The sequence below is a fragment of the Vicugna pacos genome, chromosome 6 (assembly GCF_048564905.1).
Source record: "Vicugna pacos chromosome 6, VicPac4, whole genome shotgun sequence".
Lineage (NCBI taxonomy): Eukaryota > Metazoa > Chordata > Mammalia > Artiodactyla > Camelidae > Vicugna > Vicugna pacos.
In genome coordinates this window covers 35,657,722-35,677,541 of record NC_132992.1, presented here as the reverse complement: position 1 = coordinate 35,677,541, position 19,820 = coordinate 35,657,722, and the positions used below count along the sequence as shown (strand labels likewise).

General features: G+C 35.7%; 1 long non-coding RNA gene across 1 annotated transcript in view; it reads right to left on the bottom strand.

The window, feature by feature from the left end:
• Positions 1-566: 566 nt before the first annotated feature.
• LOC140696873 (uncharacterized) overlaps positions 567-19,820 on the bottom strand; it is a 31,935-nt gene continuing 12,681 nt past the window's right edge. Inside the window, exons 2-3 of the long non-coding RNA XR_012073469.1 lie at positions 3,728-3,856; positions 567-856 (exon numbers count right to left, since the gene is read on the bottom strand). This is a non-coding gene — a long non-coding RNA (uncharacterized lncRNA). The remainder of the gene's footprint in view (positions 857-3,727; positions 3,857-19,820) is intronic.

Below are 19,820 nucleotides of genomic sequence, written 5' to 3'. Positions count from 1 at the left end.
ATCTCAACTTGTAGTCTTTGTATTTTTCACTTCTTTCCTTCTTTCTTTCTCTCATCTTCCTTTTTTCCTTCTTTTTCTCCTTTCTACTCTTCTTTCTCTTCCTGACAAATCTTTTATTTCTCTACCTTTACCTCACCCTCTTCCCCCATTCTCTCACACACATCTAAGCCACTCACATTGACAGCCGTGCTGCTTTGAAACTTTCTGTTAAATAAACCTATATTCAGAGATACAGTATTTCTATGTTAGCCCTTTAATTATTAACCACAAACTTGATATTAGAGTGATTAACGCAGAGCATCTGTATATGTGGTAGCAGGGGAGTAGAAAGAAGTTGCTTCATTCAACTATCATCTCAGGAGATAGCACTGTATCATGGGGTAAAAAGTACCACGGCAGTCATCTCAGGCTCGAATGATGCTCCTGACTGCCAAAAGAGCTCCACCAGGAGGGCGACAAATAATTCCCTATTCTCACCATTTAAACTCCAAGACCTATTCCAATTCTAGCACAATTATAAAGTTAATATTTATAAAGTTTGGTCTAAATTAAAACAATGGCCAATGTCACCACCAATATTCAACATTATTTAACGGAACACTTGTTTTCTTTAAATAAATCAAGATAGATATGAAATGAATTGTTATGCTTTAAGTTATTTTATGTGTGCCATGTGATGATTCAATTCTTCTACTTTTTCCTCTCCAAAATCCTCAGCATCTTTATTCCCATGGAACAGCATGCTCTTCATGTGCTGAGGATATATTATTTACATGTTAAGTCCATCTTTGTTCTCAAGTCAGTGAAAACTGAACTAGTACAGCAGTTTTTCATGATGTCAAACCAATGCTTTCATCTGAAAAATTTAAGAAATTAAATTTTTATTCATGAAAATGCCACTTAGTTGCAAATTTATTTTACAAAAATATAAATTATGTGTTTATAACAGATAAAATAATTTTTAAACAATGTATATGTGGTTATTCTCATTTTGACTGTAAGGGACACCATCTTAGTGGCAGCTCTACTTATTTTTATCAGCACAATAATATTAAAATAGTGTCACTTTACGTGATTACCTGACATCTATGAAATCATAAGTATGGATGCAAATCTAGGAATTTAAATCATAATCCAGAAAGTGATTACATTAACTTTTAGATTATTATTAAAATAAAACATAAAATTTTACATTTTTATAGAGCATTCATGAACCGTGCAAGTATATCTTCAGACCAGTCTGAGAAACAGTGCACAACAGTATACTGAGAATTAAAGGAGTGAGGAGCATAAATAACACTGATGTGAGAACGAACTAGGTTAGACAGGTTACAGCTGAGAGGTCAATAAACCAGACACCTGCCAGAAGTCTCATTTTGCTGAAAATTTCTTCTCTCAGCTATTTGATGAAGCAATGAGGGACTATTTCTCTAGACTTAATTTTGACCAAAAAGAAAGAATCAGTTCATGAAATTCAACTGACAGGAACCTTGGGAGAAAGTCAACTTGTCATCTTAGTGCTTGAAATAGCCAAGAACGAAAACATTCAGCACAGTCTGACAAGTATCTTTAGAACTTTAGGACTTTAGAAAAGCAGATTTCAAAAATTTTAGAAAAGGAGATCTAAGTGATTCCATGACCTTAGTCTTTTAAAAGGATTAGAGGCATTGAAAAACAAATTCTGATAAGAAAATTATACATAGGTACAACAAAGCAGACACAAAAGGAAAAGCTATATAAAGGAAATTAACAGCTATATTTTCCTCCATACGCTGTAACAGAAGGAAAGGGTTATATTTTGAACATCTTTTATGTGAAAACAAGATGCTAAGCTGTTCACATAGAGGTGTTTCAATAACCACTTTACAGATTAGGAAATCAGAAACATAAAGTCCAATATAGAGTTATTTATATAACTAAAGATAATAAAAAGATCTGTCAGCTATGTTCAGAGCATTTTAAGAGAAATTGTTAATTTCAGTACCTGATGCTAATCATTTAGCACTAACCAAAAATAGTAAATAAGCATAGGTGATTAATGCTCACATTCTCTATGATGAAAATACAGTTTTATACTAGTAAGGATAAACCAGATGCTAATAAAAGACACTAAGTAGTTATTCCTATAGTAAGAGGTAAATTTAAGTGTCCATGAAAACATAAATTATATTTTATACAAGCAAAAACCTCAGTCAATATGCTTGCCCTGCTTTTGTTCCTTTCTCAGCAGTGGGCATCTAACAAAAAAACCCCAGCCAATCCACTGGCAACTCTCTCTTTAAGGATATAATCGAACAGACTCAGAAACAATAACTACTCATAAAAGTAAGTTCTAAAACCGAAGAGTCATTTTAAGTCAGGCAATGGTCAACATTTTGCAAAGTTTAAGCCACTTGCAATCTGATGTCACAGAGGAGCAAAGGCCATGAGTGGCCAAAGTACGCAGGTATTCTGAGAGCATCAAGACCATAGACATGCATATAGAGAAAAGTGTGAATGAGCGACCAGATAGCCCAGGAATGACAGGCAGTGGCCTCAGTTACTGTATTTCCAATACCAGGCTTCATGTGTCTAGGCTGTCCTCAGTTTCTCATCTTTTGATATCTAAATGAGACTCCATGTATAATGGATATAATGGGTTGACTGTAAATCACCTCTAGTTGTGGGAAATCTAACTCCTACCATTCACATGATTAACAGGATAGCCATGTTCGTACAGTATAACTCCACCTCCTGAAAAAAAACTGATTAATCCAGACATGGAAGCCTTAATCAAGTGAAACAATCTTTTCTACACAGAATACAGCATAAGAGATTTCAGCCTAAAATAGGCTACTTTCTGAAATACAGAGGATATAATTTTGAGAGTTACTGGTAGTAGCCATTACCTAATTATGAACTAAGAAACATGGAAATTATCTCTGCCAAAAAAGAAAAGAAAAAAGGTCATGTGAAGAGGAAAACCGATAACGTGTAGTGATGGAGAGAACGTATTTAGTTCTCTTCAAATGAACTAATATGTGGTACACAAATACAGGTGCATTCCTGGGCTTGAGTACCACAGGACAATCTTTATTCTGCATATAATTACATTACCAGTGTAAGAAATAACTTTGTAAGTGTGGTGACTGGGAAGAGTTGTAGAAAATGATATACAGGTAAATGTTTTTCCGATTTCTATGTAAAATTTAATATACATAGTGAAATTACACATCATGAAATATTCCATCAATTCTAAGCAAAATTCCAAGATGTATAGTTAGACAGATGGCTCATGAACACCTAGAAAAGGAAGGAGCAATCACCAAGAACGACTTTTTAAGTTCACTAAGAATACATTATATCAAATTAATTAAATTATATAGACATAGTGAATCTGCATTTCAATGAGGCATTTAATGCAGTGCTTTGTTGATGTCTTTTTGGACAAGATAGATATGGAGAAGATATTTGTAAATTATGTGGATATGTATTAGCTGAACGATTATTCTCAAACCATGAAGATTATATGGCTTATTTTTTAACCTGTTATGAGTCTTATCCACAATTCTGAGTTAAAAAAAGGATGTATACACAGAAAAGATGTGCATTAATTTGGAGAAATAGCCAGATATTGAATAAGAGAATTAAGATTGAAAAACCAATTTATTTTTTCATTTTAAGGCTTGGAACAATGGATTAAACTGAGCAAGAAGGAATTCTAGAGGATAAATATAAAATCTAATACCTTAGTTTAAAAAGTAAACTTCACGATTACAGGATAGCAAAAGATGGTGAATAGGAGAGAAATATCCATGTCCTTTGAGGAATGGAACTATACCTTTTAGTTCAATATTTACAGTTCCTAAGACAATTCCTAGAATAAAACAAATGTTAAAGTTAGACAATTTTTAATTAGTGAGAGATTAATATGAGCCAACAAATATACTGCACACTTAGGTTGTATTTACATAAATGTATTTAGCAAGGAAGTCAAAAATATCCCTGGACCTTACATCATAAGAACATAAGTGGAGCACTGTATCTGCTTGGCAGCCATACATTTAATTAAGTGGAACACTCATAAACAGTAGTGGTTCTGGAAGAAAGTAAACAGTATAGTTAAAAATAAAAAAGACTCCTGTGTTAGTCAAATGTCTCCAGAGAAACAGAATGAATAGGATGCATGTAATTATATCTATATCTATACCTATATCTATATCATCTATATGTATATCTATATCTATATCATATGCATAGAGAGAGAGAGAAAGAGATTTTAAGAAACTGGCTCATGGAATCACACAGTTATGGAGACTGCCCAAATCTGCTGAGTAGGCTACCAGACTGGAGACCCAGGGCACAGCTGATGTTGCAGTTCAAGTCTAAAGGAAGTCTGCTGGCAAAATTCCCTCTTCCTTAGTGGAGGTCAGTCTTTTTCTTAAGGACTTCAACTGATTAGATGAGGCCCACCTGCATTATGAAGGTTCAATTTCTTTTACTCAAGTCTACTGATTTAAATGTTAATATCATCTAAAAATAATCTTCAAGCAACATCTAGATTAATGTTTGGTCAAATATTTAGGTACCATGACCTAGCAAAGATGACACAAAAATAACCAATGACAACTCCATTATCATGTGATAAATGGTTAAAAGGAAAAATATTTACGAGGAAAGAGAAAATTTAGGAAGCTATGTTGCAACTGTTTTAAAATATTTCAGGTGGCGATTGAACTCAGCCATTGTAACTCTAAAGTGTTATCTTAAGATGCAGAGTAAAAATTACAAACAAATCTAGCGAAGAATATTTTAACAGCTAGACTATCTAATTTAGGTGAGAAGTAGAACACACATAAATAAGAAATCTGTCACAAGTTCTCAAACCTCAAGGGAATTTACAGTTTAATTGTCAAGAAAAAAATGCAGATATTAATAACATTAATTCATTGAACAAATGTTAATTACATATTCCAGGTACCTTTCTATGCATTAGCAATACAACAGCAAATAAGAAAATTCCCCTGCCCTCATGAAGCTTATATTGTAAAGTATACAGAAAATAATTAAAATATATAGTTGTAACATACAGCACATTAAAAGTGATAACTTCTAGGCAGACCAAGGAGTCTGGCTCCTGGTTAAAAATCTATGTGCCATTTTTCAGGCCAGACCACAGGCAATTATAAAGGCTTTACCTTGTAGGCCTCATGGAGGAAATATGCCCTCCCCAACTGAGACTAGGTGCAAAAACCAATGCACTGCAGTCAGAAAAGCATTGCAATCGAGGTCTCAGCCCGCTTTGCCCAGCGATGCTCTTATGCATATCCCCATTCCTAGCCCAAGTACCTTCATTCCAAGGCTTCTTTATCAAGAGCCTGCAGCTGAGGTTTCCTCCAGGCACCTCTGGGAAATGGAGGTAAGAGACTTCAAAGACACTTTTCTCCACTTTGAATCAGTCAATATTCAGTATTTTTCCAGTCTTAGTCTTTTTCTCCCTCTCCCCTCTACTCCTTAGGTCCATAAAACTTTAGGAACCTTTTGTTCAGAGATTCCTCAGCAGTAAAACAACCCCCACATCCGTGCTGATCTACCTGACCACAGACCAGTGCATTTTCCATGGGGAAAATGTAACAGGAGGGAGTCCATACTTTCTCCTGTTTAGCTTCCTGCTTATGCTACAGCATTAAGTGATTAAAGCATTAACTGTTACTTCCACTTTGGCTTGCAGTCTTAGTCGGCTACTCTGAGACCTGACATCTCAGCTCTCTCCAGATCAGCTGAGCTCCAGAGAGATTATCCAGCCTCTGTAACAGAATACCATAAACTAGATGGCTTCAACAACAAATGTTCAATTTCCATTTTTCTAGAGGCTGAAAGTCTGAGATGAGGGGGCCAGAATGGTCTGGTTCTCTGTAAAGGCCTTCTTTCTCATTTACAAATGGTCATCTTCTTATTATATCCTCAACGGCAGAAAGAGAAATCATCTTTCCCGTGTCTCTTCCTTTAAGGGCACTAATACCATTCATGAGGTCTCCACCCTTGTGACCTAATTAACTCCCAAAAGCCCCATATTCTAATACTCATCACATTAGAGGTTAAGATTTAAGCATATGAATTCTGGAGGGAATACAACATTCAGTCCACAAAAGAGACAAAATCAAAAAATAAAGGAAGATAGGCAGAGACAAGGAAGAGGGTACCATAATGTGGTCAAAGATTTAAGAAGGTAATACTTAAGTAAATACTCAAGGAGATAAAGGAGAGAGCTTGGAGGATATCTGGGGGAAGAGCACTGTAAGCAGGGGAAACAGCAAATGCAAAAGCCCTGAGAAGTATACAAGCTCTGCTAGACACTGGCCAGATGTAAAATATTCCGGTGTAATGGGTTAGAAGAGGTCTTGCTTCCATAGTTATCCTAGTCTAGTTAGAAAAAAGGAAAAAGGATAGTTAGTTAGAAGCTCAAACAAGAACATGCTGGTGTTGAGGAACCAAAAATATTCAACAGAACTAGAGTGGAGAGCGACTCAGGGAGTAAAATGGTGAAATCAAGAGATAAGCAGAGATTAGTAAAAAAAATTTTTTTAAGTCACAAAAATAATTTAAACAAGAAATTTACAAGAAAAAACTTCTGACTGTCATGATGTGGTAAGTGATTGTGTGGCAGCAGAGAAAACAAGTTACAAGACTACTGTGAGATATATTTTCTTGTCTTGGACTAAGGTCTTAGAGATGAAAAAAAAAGCAAATTCAGAGAAAGCAAAAGGAGTTGGGAGTTGATGAAATGTGGATGAGAGTGAAAAAAGTTGAAGGATGATTGCCATGTTTTCATTTAGACACTTGAGACAATGGTGACATTTCTGACACAGGGAACAAAAAAGGACAACTAGACACAGTACACAAGATGATCTCCTTAATTTGGACTTCATGCATTTAAAGTGCCTGCCCGAGATCCAAGTAGAAAAATTAGTAGGATGAAGTATTAATAGATACACCAAAAAAAAGGTTCCTTGGTCAGATATATCTGGGAAATACTATATATTCTATCCTGCTCTTGAAGATCCATTCAGTTATTTATTCATTTAACCTATATTTTGTAGTTCCTACTTTATGCCATAAACTATGTTCACTCTGCAATACAGAAAAGAAGAAGATGAAAAAGGTACCTGCCTTCAAGGAGCTACAACCTATGTGGGACATATGAGTTAAACAAATAATTATTTAAATTATAATTGGGATAGTTCTACAAATGAGTAGTATAAAGTTTCGGCAGTATGTAAAACTGGGGGTCTGAGAATCCTCCATGTTACTGCTACATTAACGTATTTAAATCCTGCTATAGTGAAACCTCTCAAAATTACTTAAATAAGAATTTCCAAGGGTTGTTAGATTTTTTAAAGCATGGAAGTTGTTTCATTTCCACTGCAAAAAGTATCTATTCCAGGTAAAGAGCAAACCCTGAAATGTAGTTTGGAAAACTTTCAGCAAGGGACCAAGGAAAAATTTAACGAATAATTGAGTCTGCATTGACAGAAAACAAATCATTTTCTGCAAAGAAAGAACATGACCAAAATCTGGAATGAGGACATACAAGGCAGTTTGAAACACAGGAAGTAGAACAGCTTGATTAGATAAGCAGCAGGCCCAGCTAAAGGAATTCTGATCATTTGGGACTAAAAGAGAAAGTAAGAGTTACTTGGACTTGCCCACCCAAATTGTCTCCATTTCCTATTAATACACTAAAAATGATAATATTCATTTTTATCTTTTCCTCTCATTCTAGGGACACAGCAAGGCTGTCACAGCTGTGTTTAATGAATGAAAGAATGAATGAACTCTGATCTCTTTGGTATGTGTAATGAATAAAATATTATTGGTATTAATAATGAAATATAGTTATTTAACATTTAACTGGCATAGATTGAGATTTCATTTCTGATGTCTGGAACTGTGCTTTGAGTCATCAAAGGACTTTAAATCAGTTGAATGTTCAGGCTGAATATATTTATATTATATTTTTTTCTTTTTTTTCGTGTTAATGTAAGTCAGGGATATTAGAGCTAGAAATATGCCCAGGGAGGATGTGGGATTTAGTGTCTTCTCTCAAATCCTTTCCCTCTCCCTGTTGCTCTTGTCCTCCCAAATACACTCTACTAAATTCTTGGCCAAAAATCTTAAAAGACAATTTACTTAGGATCAATTCTAACTACTGTCCATTCACAGATTCACTAGATAGAGTAAATCACTGTAATTAGATAATCTACAATGATTAAAAATAATACTGCATTTAATGGTTGTAGGAAGATGTTTAAAATGCGTTATACATAAAAATGTATAAAAAAGTAAATTCAGTGTAAGCTCCCATTTTTTGTTTAAAAAATCCATATGTGCAGATATATAATTACTTTCTTATAATTAAAGTTTTCACTTTTTATTTACCCATATCAAATTTTTCTATTTATAGTTTTAATAAAACATCTGAAAATTAAACTACAAATATGAAACGCTTTTTAAACATATTTTGAGATGATATACACATTTTAATCAATAATAGGTGTGCTGGACTTAAAAGAATGTTTGAGTTTTATTCACTTTAAGCTTTATGTTTACAAAAGTTTTTCTGACATTTGATAAACATTCTGTTCGATAATCTTTCCATTACCTTTCCAAACACCCTATTCCCACTACTTTTACTATTTACTAGCAAAGAATAAGCAGAACAGGCCACCATTTGCTAAGTTTTAGTGATTCAGGTAGTCAAGTTCATCAAGAATTATCAGATGCAGACTACATATGCTGAAAGAAATGGTCTTGAGGAAGGAGCTAGGTGAAGAGCCCTGGGCAATGAAAGCCAGTTTATATATGAGTATTAAGCACTTTATACAAGCTCTTGAAAAGGGAGCTGATGAACAGAGCCTTTTTTAATGACTAACTCTGCCTTTTTTGCCAAAGTATACTTTTTTCTACGTAAAATAATTCCAGTATAAAAAAGCGATACATTAAAGTGCCAGTCTTATTATTAATCCATGAAGTCTCATAACTTCACAGTAAGATTCCAGAAAGTTTAATGAACACTGTCTATGTACTAATAAGAGAGAGAGAAAGAGTTTGTGTGTTAGGTATGTGGTAAGAAATGAAGTGAAGGATACAACTGGGAATAAAACTATCTCTGCTTTAGAAGTGTTTACAAAACAAAAATGGATGCAGACAACCAATCATAACACAATGCAGAATAAACTAATCCTCTGAGGATTAATGAGTTTTCAGTGACAGGGTAGAAAGTAGGGAAAAGGTATTTCAAGTTCATCAGGACCAAAAGCATGAAGGCATGAAAGTACATGGTACACTCAGAAAAATGGCTACAAGTTAAGCTTAATGAAAGAATGCTTTCGGAGGCTGTCTGAACAAGCAGACTGAGATCAGCTGTAGCAGCCTATGAATGTCATTTTAGGAAATCTGACTGTATTCTATAGGCAACAGACAATCATCTAAGTTTTTAATTTAAAAAGTGTTATGCACTCCAACTTACATTTTAAGAAGCTAATTCTAGAATAAGCATAAAAGGTGGAATACTATGTTAAAAGGCCAGAGATACCAATTGGAAAGCCACTGGAGCATTCTAGGTGTGAAATGATGTCACTGCCTGCAGGATAAGACGAACGATGAAATTAAATGACAAACTGATAAAGCACCACTGTGCAGGTAGAACAAATAGAATTTAGTAATTTAGCAGTGGTAGGGGTGAGGACAATGAAAGACACAAAGATAACTAAAGTTCCCTTTATGGGTAACAGAGAAGATAAAGTAACAGCTCTACTGGGTTGAGTTTACTTTGGCTTTGAGATATCATGAAAATTCTTGGGAATTACAATTAGAATTTCAGGGAAAAACATGTAAAGTTAATAGTTATTGCCCAGAAGCCAGGACAGGACATTTCCCAGGAAAAATACTGTATTAAACAATAAAAAGACTGAGACCAGAAATATAGGGAAAGATTACATATTATAGGATTAATCAGAGGAAGCAGAAAGTGATATATACATATAAGGCTTGAGAAGAAAGATACGAAGCTGAAAAAGATGGGCTTTAAAATCAAGATTAAGAAAACAGAATGATGTCATCAAGAAAGCAACAGAGGTTGTTCCTGACTTTACTCCCTTTCAAAACAGCTAACAAATATTCAAGAACAAGACACAACTGAAAGAATCTTAGAACAGGAGAGTGAGGCTGAAGCACCCCTCACACACTGCACAGAAACTGAGAAAGACTACATTACAGAGTAAGAGAAGTAGATGCACCCCAACCCTGCCAAGCCAATGAAGCACCATGAAAAGAGGTCTCCTCTGAGCCGTCACCTCCTCCGGTAGGAAAAGAGAACCCACGAGGGACAACCAGCAACCCCAGCATTGTGGGTTGCTTGGAGGGAGCCTCTACTCAAATCTCACACTACAGGGACTGCAGGGGAATCTGTGGGGCACAATCACTGGGACTCTGACTGTAACAGAGAAGAGGTGAGGGGCTTGCAACAACAAGCACATAGATCTAGGCAGACTGAGTTTATACCTGCAGTATTCAAGTAGTAATCTCAACCAAAGGTTTTGCTCCTCTACAGAACCAAGTGGGGAAACACACTCTGACCAGTCAACTCAGTGGTGTGCACATCTGCTGATTCAGATCCTCAAACAAGGAGTTTTGCTGACCCTAGAGCCTGGTTTGCCCACTCCCAGGCAAGGAGCTGAATCACAGCCCCACTCACTATGGAGAGTGTCTTTAGCCCTTTTGATCAGAAGGGATAGTAACAACTCTGGGAAGCAATGCAGTCCAGTGTTGCCCCAGCTGAGAGGTGAGTAAACAAAGTTAACTGCCCCAAGAGCAAAGCTAGTGCTAGGTGTGGAGGCTTCCCCCGCTATATACAGGCAAAGGGATTTAATTTATACCAAAGCTGAGGGTAGCTCCCAGCCCCTCCCAACTGGGGAGCCTACTCAGAAAATTTAGAATAGTCTGAAGGGGTCCCTCCCCCTCCCACTCAGGCAAGAAAGTTGAGATATAGCCCCACCACTGTGGAAAGTGTCTTCCAGCCCCACAGGACCAGAAAAGCTAGAGACAATTCCTGGAAGCAGTGCAGCCCAGTGGTACTAGATTCAAAATATGGGCAAAGTCAACAGTTTGCAGAGGAAAGCCAGTGGCCCTGTTTGGTCAGGGGCCTTGGTGCATGGGTCGTCTTGAGTTAAGACAATAAAAAGCCTTACTGGCTTTAGAATACGTTCTCACTGTGCTTGGGCAGGGAATCTAATTCACAGCCCTGCTCATTGCTGAATACAGCCTTCAGTCCATCCAACCAGGAAACTAACCAGAGAATATAGGAAGCTATATAGTCTAATTGACAGATATGTAAAGTGGCACCAGAACAGAGCAGTCTATGGTTTCTCCTGTCTCCAAGCAAAACTGATGGCCTCACCTGACCAGGGAATTCAATGTACACTCTGGACTAATCTGAGTCCTCCAACAATAACCTGTGTAGGCTCTGGGTCCTGTCCTGATGCCCTGTCAGGGCGGAAAAGCTAATTCCTAGCCCCATCTGTTAGTGAACAGAGTACCCAGTCCCATCCATATAATAAGCCTGACCAGAAAATGAAGGCAACTGTGGAGCCTGCCCTACAGCCTCATCTGAGAAGGGAACCAAGCCAGGGATCCCATCCAGCTATTCTCAATCCACCCATCCCAGTCCTCAAAGATTAAAGAATTGACTAATACAAAAATAGACCATATAGCAGGTCCCTGTTGCTCAAGGACATCATCAGCAGATGAAGCCAGAAACTCAAACTGAGCTTACTGGTGAAAAACTATCTCAGCCAAAGCAAACCTGTGAAGTCTGGAAGAGGAGCCCCATTACTCAAATGTACAGACACAAATGTAAGGAACCAAGGATCACAAAAAAATAAGGTAAATATGATACCACCATGGAAATGAATAAAGCTCCAATAACTCATGCCAAAGAAATGGAGATCTATGAACCATCAGACATAGAATTGAGAATAACCCTCTTAAAAAAGTTTGGTGAATTGTAAGAAAACATGAACAACTAAACAAAATTAGGAAAACAATGCATAAACAAAACAAGAAGTCCAACAAAGAAACAACAAGTATCAAAAAAAAGAATCCTTGAGTGTAAAAAATACAATAATTGAACTGAAGGATTCAATAAACAGTTTCAAAAGTAGACACAATCATGCAAAAGAAAGCATCACCGATCTGGATGACAGGATGCTGGAAATAGCCCAAAGGAGTAAAAAAGAAAAAAAGAATGAAGAAAGCCTACAGAAATTAAAGAACATGATTAAAAAAAAATTAACATTATAGAAATTCCAGAAAAAAAAAGAAAGAAAAAGTGACAGAAAATATATTTAAAGCAATAATGGCTGAAAATTTTCCCAATCTGGGGAAAGAAAGAGATAGCAGATTCATGAGACCCAAAAACTCCAAAACATGTTGAACCTTAATAGGGTTACACCAAGACACATTATAATTAGACAAAAGTCAAAGACAAATAAAGAATTTTAAGAGTAGCAAAAGAAAAGAAAGAAGTTATATACAAGAGAACCCCCACAAGACTACTGGAAGATTCCTCAACAGAAATTTTTCATTCCAGGAGAGAATGAGGTGACATACTCAAAATACTGAAGAAAAATAACTGTCAAATAAGAATTTTATACACAGTGAACTGTCCTTCAGAAACGAAGATAGGATAAAAACTTTCCTCAACAGATAAAAGCTGAGTGTTCATTACCACCACACCTGCCTTACAAGGAATGCTGAAGGAAGTTCTCTGACTGGAAATAAAAGACTCCTAATTAACATCATAAAAACAAAAAGGTAGTGTTAATCCCTTTGGTAATGGTAAATATATAGTCATAGTTAGATTCTGCAATATGGTAATAGTAGTGCATAACTCACTTAAAACTCTAGTTTAATTTATTTTAAACTAGTAGAAATAACCACAACTACAATAATCCATTAACTACACAATACAAAAACACATAAATTATAACAGCAATCATCTAATATGTGTTGGGGGGAAGAGTAGTCAAAGTGTAAAGTTTATTAATTCCACTGAAATTAACTTGCTATAAGTTTAAAATAGGGTGTTATAAGATCAAGATATTTTATGTAAACCTCATGATAACCACAAGAGAAAAACCTGTAGTAATTACACAAAAGAATACAATAAAGAAGTCATAGTAGGAGTTCCAGTCAAGACGGCAGAGTGGTAAGACCAAGAGCTTACCTCTCCTTGCAACTACAATGAAACCACAACTGAATGCTAAACAACCATCAAAAAAAGACTGGAACCTAGCAAAAAAGACCTTCCGCAACTGGAAACATACAGAGGGAACCACAGCAGGTTGGTAGGAGGAGTGTGCTCTCCATATAATTGGGCCCACAAGCTGAAGATTTGTTAAGTTGCAGAGGTCCTCCCACAGGAGTGAGAGCTCTAAGCCCCACATCAGGCTCCCCAGCTCAGGTCCTGGTATTGGGAAGAGAAGGAGACCTCAGGATATCTGGTTTTGAATGTCAGGGAGCTTGGTGCCAGGAGCCTCATGGGGCTGAGGGAAATGGAGACTCCATTCGCTTGAGAAGCATACAAGGAAACTCATATGCACCAGATCCAAGGGCAGAGGCAGTGATTTCATAGGAACCTGGCCCTGCTGGATTTGGAGGGTCTCAATGGGACATGGGGGATGGCTGTGGCTCAGGGGACATAAAAGCTCCTGGCGGATATTCCAGGAGTGTTAATCTACATTAGCTCTCCTGGAGGCTGACATCTTGATTGGATCATTAGCATCAAGACCTAGCCCCACACAACAGCCTGTAGGGAAGCCTCAGGCCAAACAACATACAGGGTGGGAACACAGCCCCACCCATCAGCTGACTTCCTAAGCCACAAAGGCCTCTAGACACAGCCCTACCCACCAGAGGTCCAGGACCAAGCTTCACACTGCAGTAGGCAGGCATGGGCTCCTCCTGCCAGGAAACCTGCGTAAGTCTCTAGTTCAGCTTCATCCACCAGGGGCAAATACAAGAAACAAGAAAATAATAACCCCAAAGCCTGTGGAAGGAATCCACAAACACATAGAAAGACAGACACTATGAAGTGGCAAAGGAATATCTCCCAGGCCAAGGCACAAGACAAAATCCCAGAAGAAGAAATAAATGATAAGGATATAAGTAATTTATCTGAGAAAGAGTTTAAAGTAATGATGGCCAAGATGTTCAGAGAACTCAAGAGGAGTATAGATGCACAGAGTAAAGTTTTTAGCAAACAGCTGGAAAATACAAAGAATACCCAAATAGAGTTGAAGAATAAAATCACTGAAATGAACAATACACTAGAAGGAACCAAAAATAGACTAAATGAGGCAGAAGAACAGATCAGTGAGCTAGAAAACAGATTAGTGGAAATCATTACTTCAGAGCAGAAAACAGAAGAAAAAAAAAAAAACAAACAGGAATGAGGGTAGTTTAAGAGAACTCTGGAACAACATGAAATGCTCTAATATTCACATTATAGGAGTCCCAGAAAGAGAAGAAAGAAAGAAAGGACCTGAGAGAATTTTTGGAGAGATAATAACCAAAAGCTTTCCCAACTTGGGAAAGGAAACAGTTACCCAAGTCCAGGAAGTGCAGAGAGTACCACACATAATCAACCCAAAGAGGAACACACTAAGGCACATAGTCATCAAATTGACAACAATTAGGGATAAGGAGAAAATATTAAAATTAGCAAGAAAAAAGCAATGAATAACATACAAGGGAACTCCCATAAGGTTATCAGCTGATTTTTTAGCAGAAATTCTACAGGCCAGAAGGGAGTGGCACGATATATTTCAAGTGATGCAAGGGGGAAACTTACAAACAAGAATACTCTACCCAGCAAGGCTCTCATTCAGACTTGATGGAGAAATCAAAAGCTTCACAGATAAACAAAAGCTAAAAGATTTCAGCACCACCAAACCAGTTTTACAACAAATGTTAAAGGACCTTCTCTAGTCATCAAACCATAAGAAAAAAGAACAAAAAGAAGAAAGATTAAAAAAAAAAAAAAGACCTACAAAAGATTGCTTTGGTTGTTCAGGGTCTTCTGTGGTTCCTTATAAATTTTGGAATTGTTTGTTCTAGTTCTGTGGGGAATACCATCAGTATTTTGATGGGGATTGCGTTGGATCTGTGGATTGCTTTGGGTAACGTGGCCATTTTGATACTGTTGATTCTTCCAATCCAAGAGCAGAAGAAATCCTTCCATTTCTTTGTGTCATTCTGGTTTTCAGAGTATAGGTAACCTCCTTGGTTAAGTTTATTTCTAGGTATTTTGTTGTTTTTGATGTAATGGAAATGTCTCTGCCATTTATAAAATTCTGGTTTTTGAAGTGAAAAAAAAGTGAACAAAGGGCTGCAAATGGCAAAATATCCTTCTTTTTTATAGGTGAGTTGTGTTCCATTACATATATATATATATATATATACTGCATCTCCATTATCTATTCAACTATTGATGTGCACTTAGGATGCTACCATGTCTTGGCAATTATAACTAATGTTGCTGTTAATAGCAGAGTGTATGTGTCTTTTTGAGTTACTTCTTATTTTGTGGTTGGCTTTATTCCTTTCATAACTTTGTAAGTTTAAAAAGCTAAAGCTCTAAACATTCTTAGAAACAATGAACACTACATATATGTAAGTTAAAAAACATATGTGCAATAAAAAAAAATGATCTATCAAGCCAGGAAAGACATAGAAAAACTTAAAAGACATATTACTAAATGAAAGAGGCCCGTCTGAAAAGGCTATAAGCTGTATGATTCCAACCAAATAACATTCTGGAAAAGGCACAGCTACAGAAACAACAAAAAGATCATGGTTTCCAGGGGTTTGGGGAGACGGAGGGAGGGAAGAATGAACAGATGGAGCACAAGGGATTTTTAGGGCAATGAAATTATTCTCTATGATACTATAGTGGCTACATGTCATTATGAATTTGTCCAAACCCACAGAATATACAATATCAAGAGTAAACCCTAATGTAAACTATGGACTTTGGTTGATAATAATGTGCCCATGTTGGTTCATCAATTGTACCAAATACGCCACACTGATGAGGGATGTTGAGGGTAGGGGAGTATATATGTGTGGGTGAGGAGGGCTATGCAGGAAATCTGTGTTTTCTGCTCAATTCTGTTGTGAACCTGAAACTGCTCTAAAAGAATAAAGTCTATTAAAAAAAGGGGAAAAAAAGAAGTCATAGTATACTGATAACAAAAGATATCAAAACATACACAGAAAAGATAGCAAGATAAGAAAAAAGGAACAATGGACCTACAAAACAATTTTAAAAATTAACAAAATGGAAATAATAAGTCCTTATCTATTAATAATTACTTTAAATGTAAATTATACAATTGTTTAATTATCCAATGGTAAAATAGACAAAAAAGTCACTCTACAATGATAAAAGGGTCAATACATCAAGAAGGTACAAAAATAGTAAATATATAAAGCAGAAACTAATAGAAAAGGAGAAATAAACAGTAATACAATAATAGTTGGGGTCTCTAATACCTTACTCTCAATAATGGAGAGCTCATCCAGACTGAAAATCAATAAACAGTGAATCCGAACAATGCTATAGACCAAATGGACCTTAAAGACACATACAGAACATCTTATCCAACAACAGAATACACATCCTTCTCAAGCACACTTGGAACATCTTCTAACATAGAACCATGTTAGGCCATAAAATAAGTCTTATAAATTCAAGAGACTGAAATTAAACCATGTACCTCCTCCTATAACAATGGCATGAAACTAGAAATCAATACAAGAGGAAAACTGGAAAATTCACAAGCACATGGAAATTAAACAAAACTCTTCTGAACAACCAACAGATCAAACAAAAAGTAAAGGAGAAATTAAATTTTTCTTGAGAAAAATGAAAATGGAAACATAACATACTCGTGGGATGTAGCAAAAACTGTTCTTGTGGAGTGTAGCGAAAGCAGTTCTAAGAGGAAAGTTCAGAGCAATAAATACTCACATTAAAAAGTAAGGAAGATCTCATGCCTTAAAGAGCTAGAAAAAAGAGCAAAATGAACACAAATCTGGCAGAAAAAATAGTAAAAATTAGAGCAGAGAGAACAGAAAAGCAATAGATAAGATTAATCAAACTAAAAGTTGATTTTTTGAAAAGATAAACAGAATTGACAGACCCTTAGCTAGACTAGCCAAGAAAAAAAGAGGACCCAAATCAACAAAATTATAAATGAAAAAGAAGACACTACAAAGGAAACCACAGAAGTTCAAAGAATCATAAGAAGCTACTATGAACAACTGTATTCCAATAAACTGGACAACCCAGAAGAAATGGAAAAATTCTTAGAGCACACAACTTACCAAGACTGAATCAGGAAAAAAATCAGAAAATCTGACTAGACCAGTTACTAGCAAGGAGAGAATCAATAATCAAAAATCTCCCAAGAATAAAAGCCTAGGACCAGATGACTACACTGGTAAATTTTACCGAACATTTAAAGAAGAATTAACACCAATCCTTAAGCTCTTACTAAAAATCAAGGAAAAGGAAACACTCCCATACTCATTTTATAAGGCCAACATTATCCTGATACCAAAAGCATAAAATAATATTACTAGAAAAGAAAACAACAGGCCAGTATCTCTGATAAATATAAAGCAAAACTTCTCAGTAAAACACTGGCACACCAATTCAGCAGCAAATTAAAAGGATCATTCACCATTATCAAGTCAGATTTATCCATGGGATGCAAGTATGATTCAACATATGCCAGTCAGTCAATGTGATACAACACATTAAAAGAATGAAATAAAACAAGCATTATCGTATCAACAGATGCAAAAAAAAAGCATTTAACAAAATCCAACATCCATTCAGGATAAAAACTTAACAAATTAGGCACAGAAGGAACATATTTCAGCATAATAAAGGCCATATAAGACATGTCCATTGCTAACATACTCAATCGGGAAAGTTTGAAAGCTTTTCCTATTAGATCAGGAAAAAGACAAGGGTGTCCACTCTCACCATTTCTACTCAACATCGAACTAAAAACCTAGCTAGAGTAATAGAGCAAGAAAAAGAAATTAAAAGTATCAGAATTGGTAAGGAAGTAGACTCTATTTGAAGATGACATGATTTCATAAATAGAAAATCCTAAAGCTGCAACCAAAAAACTCTTACATTTAATCAATGCATTCAGCAAAGAAAACCAACATTCAAAAATCAGTAGCATTTCTGTTCACTAACAACAAATTTTCTGAAAAAGAAAAATTGATTCCATTTACAAAAGCATCAAAAACAATAACATACTCACTAGTAAATTTAAGAAGGTGAAAAATCTCTACTCTGAAAACTACGAGACACTGATGAAAGAGGTCAAAGAAGACACAAATAAATGCAAAGGTATCCTGTGTTCATGAACTGGAAGATTTAATACTGTTAAAACGTCAGTACTACCGAAAAGCCAACTACAGACTCAGTGCAATCTCTATCAATATTCCAATGGCATATTTTCCAAAACTAGAAAAAAAACCACTCTTAAAATTTATATGGAACCACAAAAGAACTTAAATAACAACAACAACAACAACAACGACAACAACAACAACAAAAAATCCTGAAAAGAACAAAACAAGTGGCATCATATTTCCTGATTTCAAAACCTACAGTCATTGATATGGGTCTTGGTAATGATCTTTTCAATATGATGCCTTTTAAAGCATAAGCAATAAGTTAAAAAATAAGTGAGATTACCAGAGGTGGTGGGTTGGGGAGGGGAAATTGGGGGAGGGTGGCCAAAGGGTATAAGTTAAAAGTTATATTAAGTATCCAGTTATAAGATATATTAAGTACCAGGGATGTAATACACAGCATGATGACTATAGCTAACACTGCTGTATGATATATTGGAAAGATTTAAGAGACGAACTCCTAAGAGTTCTCATCACAAGATGAAAATATTTTTCCTTTTCTTTACCTTTCCTTTTCACTGTACTTAGACAAGAAGATGAATATTAGCTGAAACTATTTTGGTAATCGTTTCACTGTAAATCAAGCCATCATATTATACACCTTAAACTTACACAGAGATATGTCAATTATTTCTCAATAAAACTGGAAAAGAAATTTAAAAAACATCTTTTTTACAACTTTGATCAGAATATAATAAACATAATAAAACTAAGTAAGAAACAATGTCAGGAAATCAGTGGAGCAGAAAGGTTAAAGAATGAAGGATACTGGTCAAATAGGGAAGAAAAGTTGGGGAAGTTGAATACTAAGAAGAATGAATAAAAATGGCAAACAATACATTACTAATGACCTCTGAAAACAGCAGTTTCAGTCAAGTGTGAAAGGTGAAAACTATAAAGAAACATTTTGATGGGTGGTAAAGTAATGGAGAAAGCAATTTAAAAGTCTTTCAAAAAATTAATAAAGTTAAGAAAAAGATATGAAGCGGCAATTTGGCAGAGAAACAAGGCCTAGGAAAGAGTCTTTGTTTTATTTCATTTACATTTGAAATATGGGAGACTTAATAGTGTTTGTTGACTGAAGAAAACCTAGTGAAGATAAAGGAATTAGATATAAATTGAGTGATAAGTTATGGGACAAGAATTATGGAACTAAACAATGAATTCAATCAATAACAAGAATGAATTCAATCAAGGATAAAAGGATTAGACTTGGAAAATAAGAGCATTTTTTCTTTAAAGAAAGGACAAATACTGTGGAAGTCCAGAAACAAATCAGT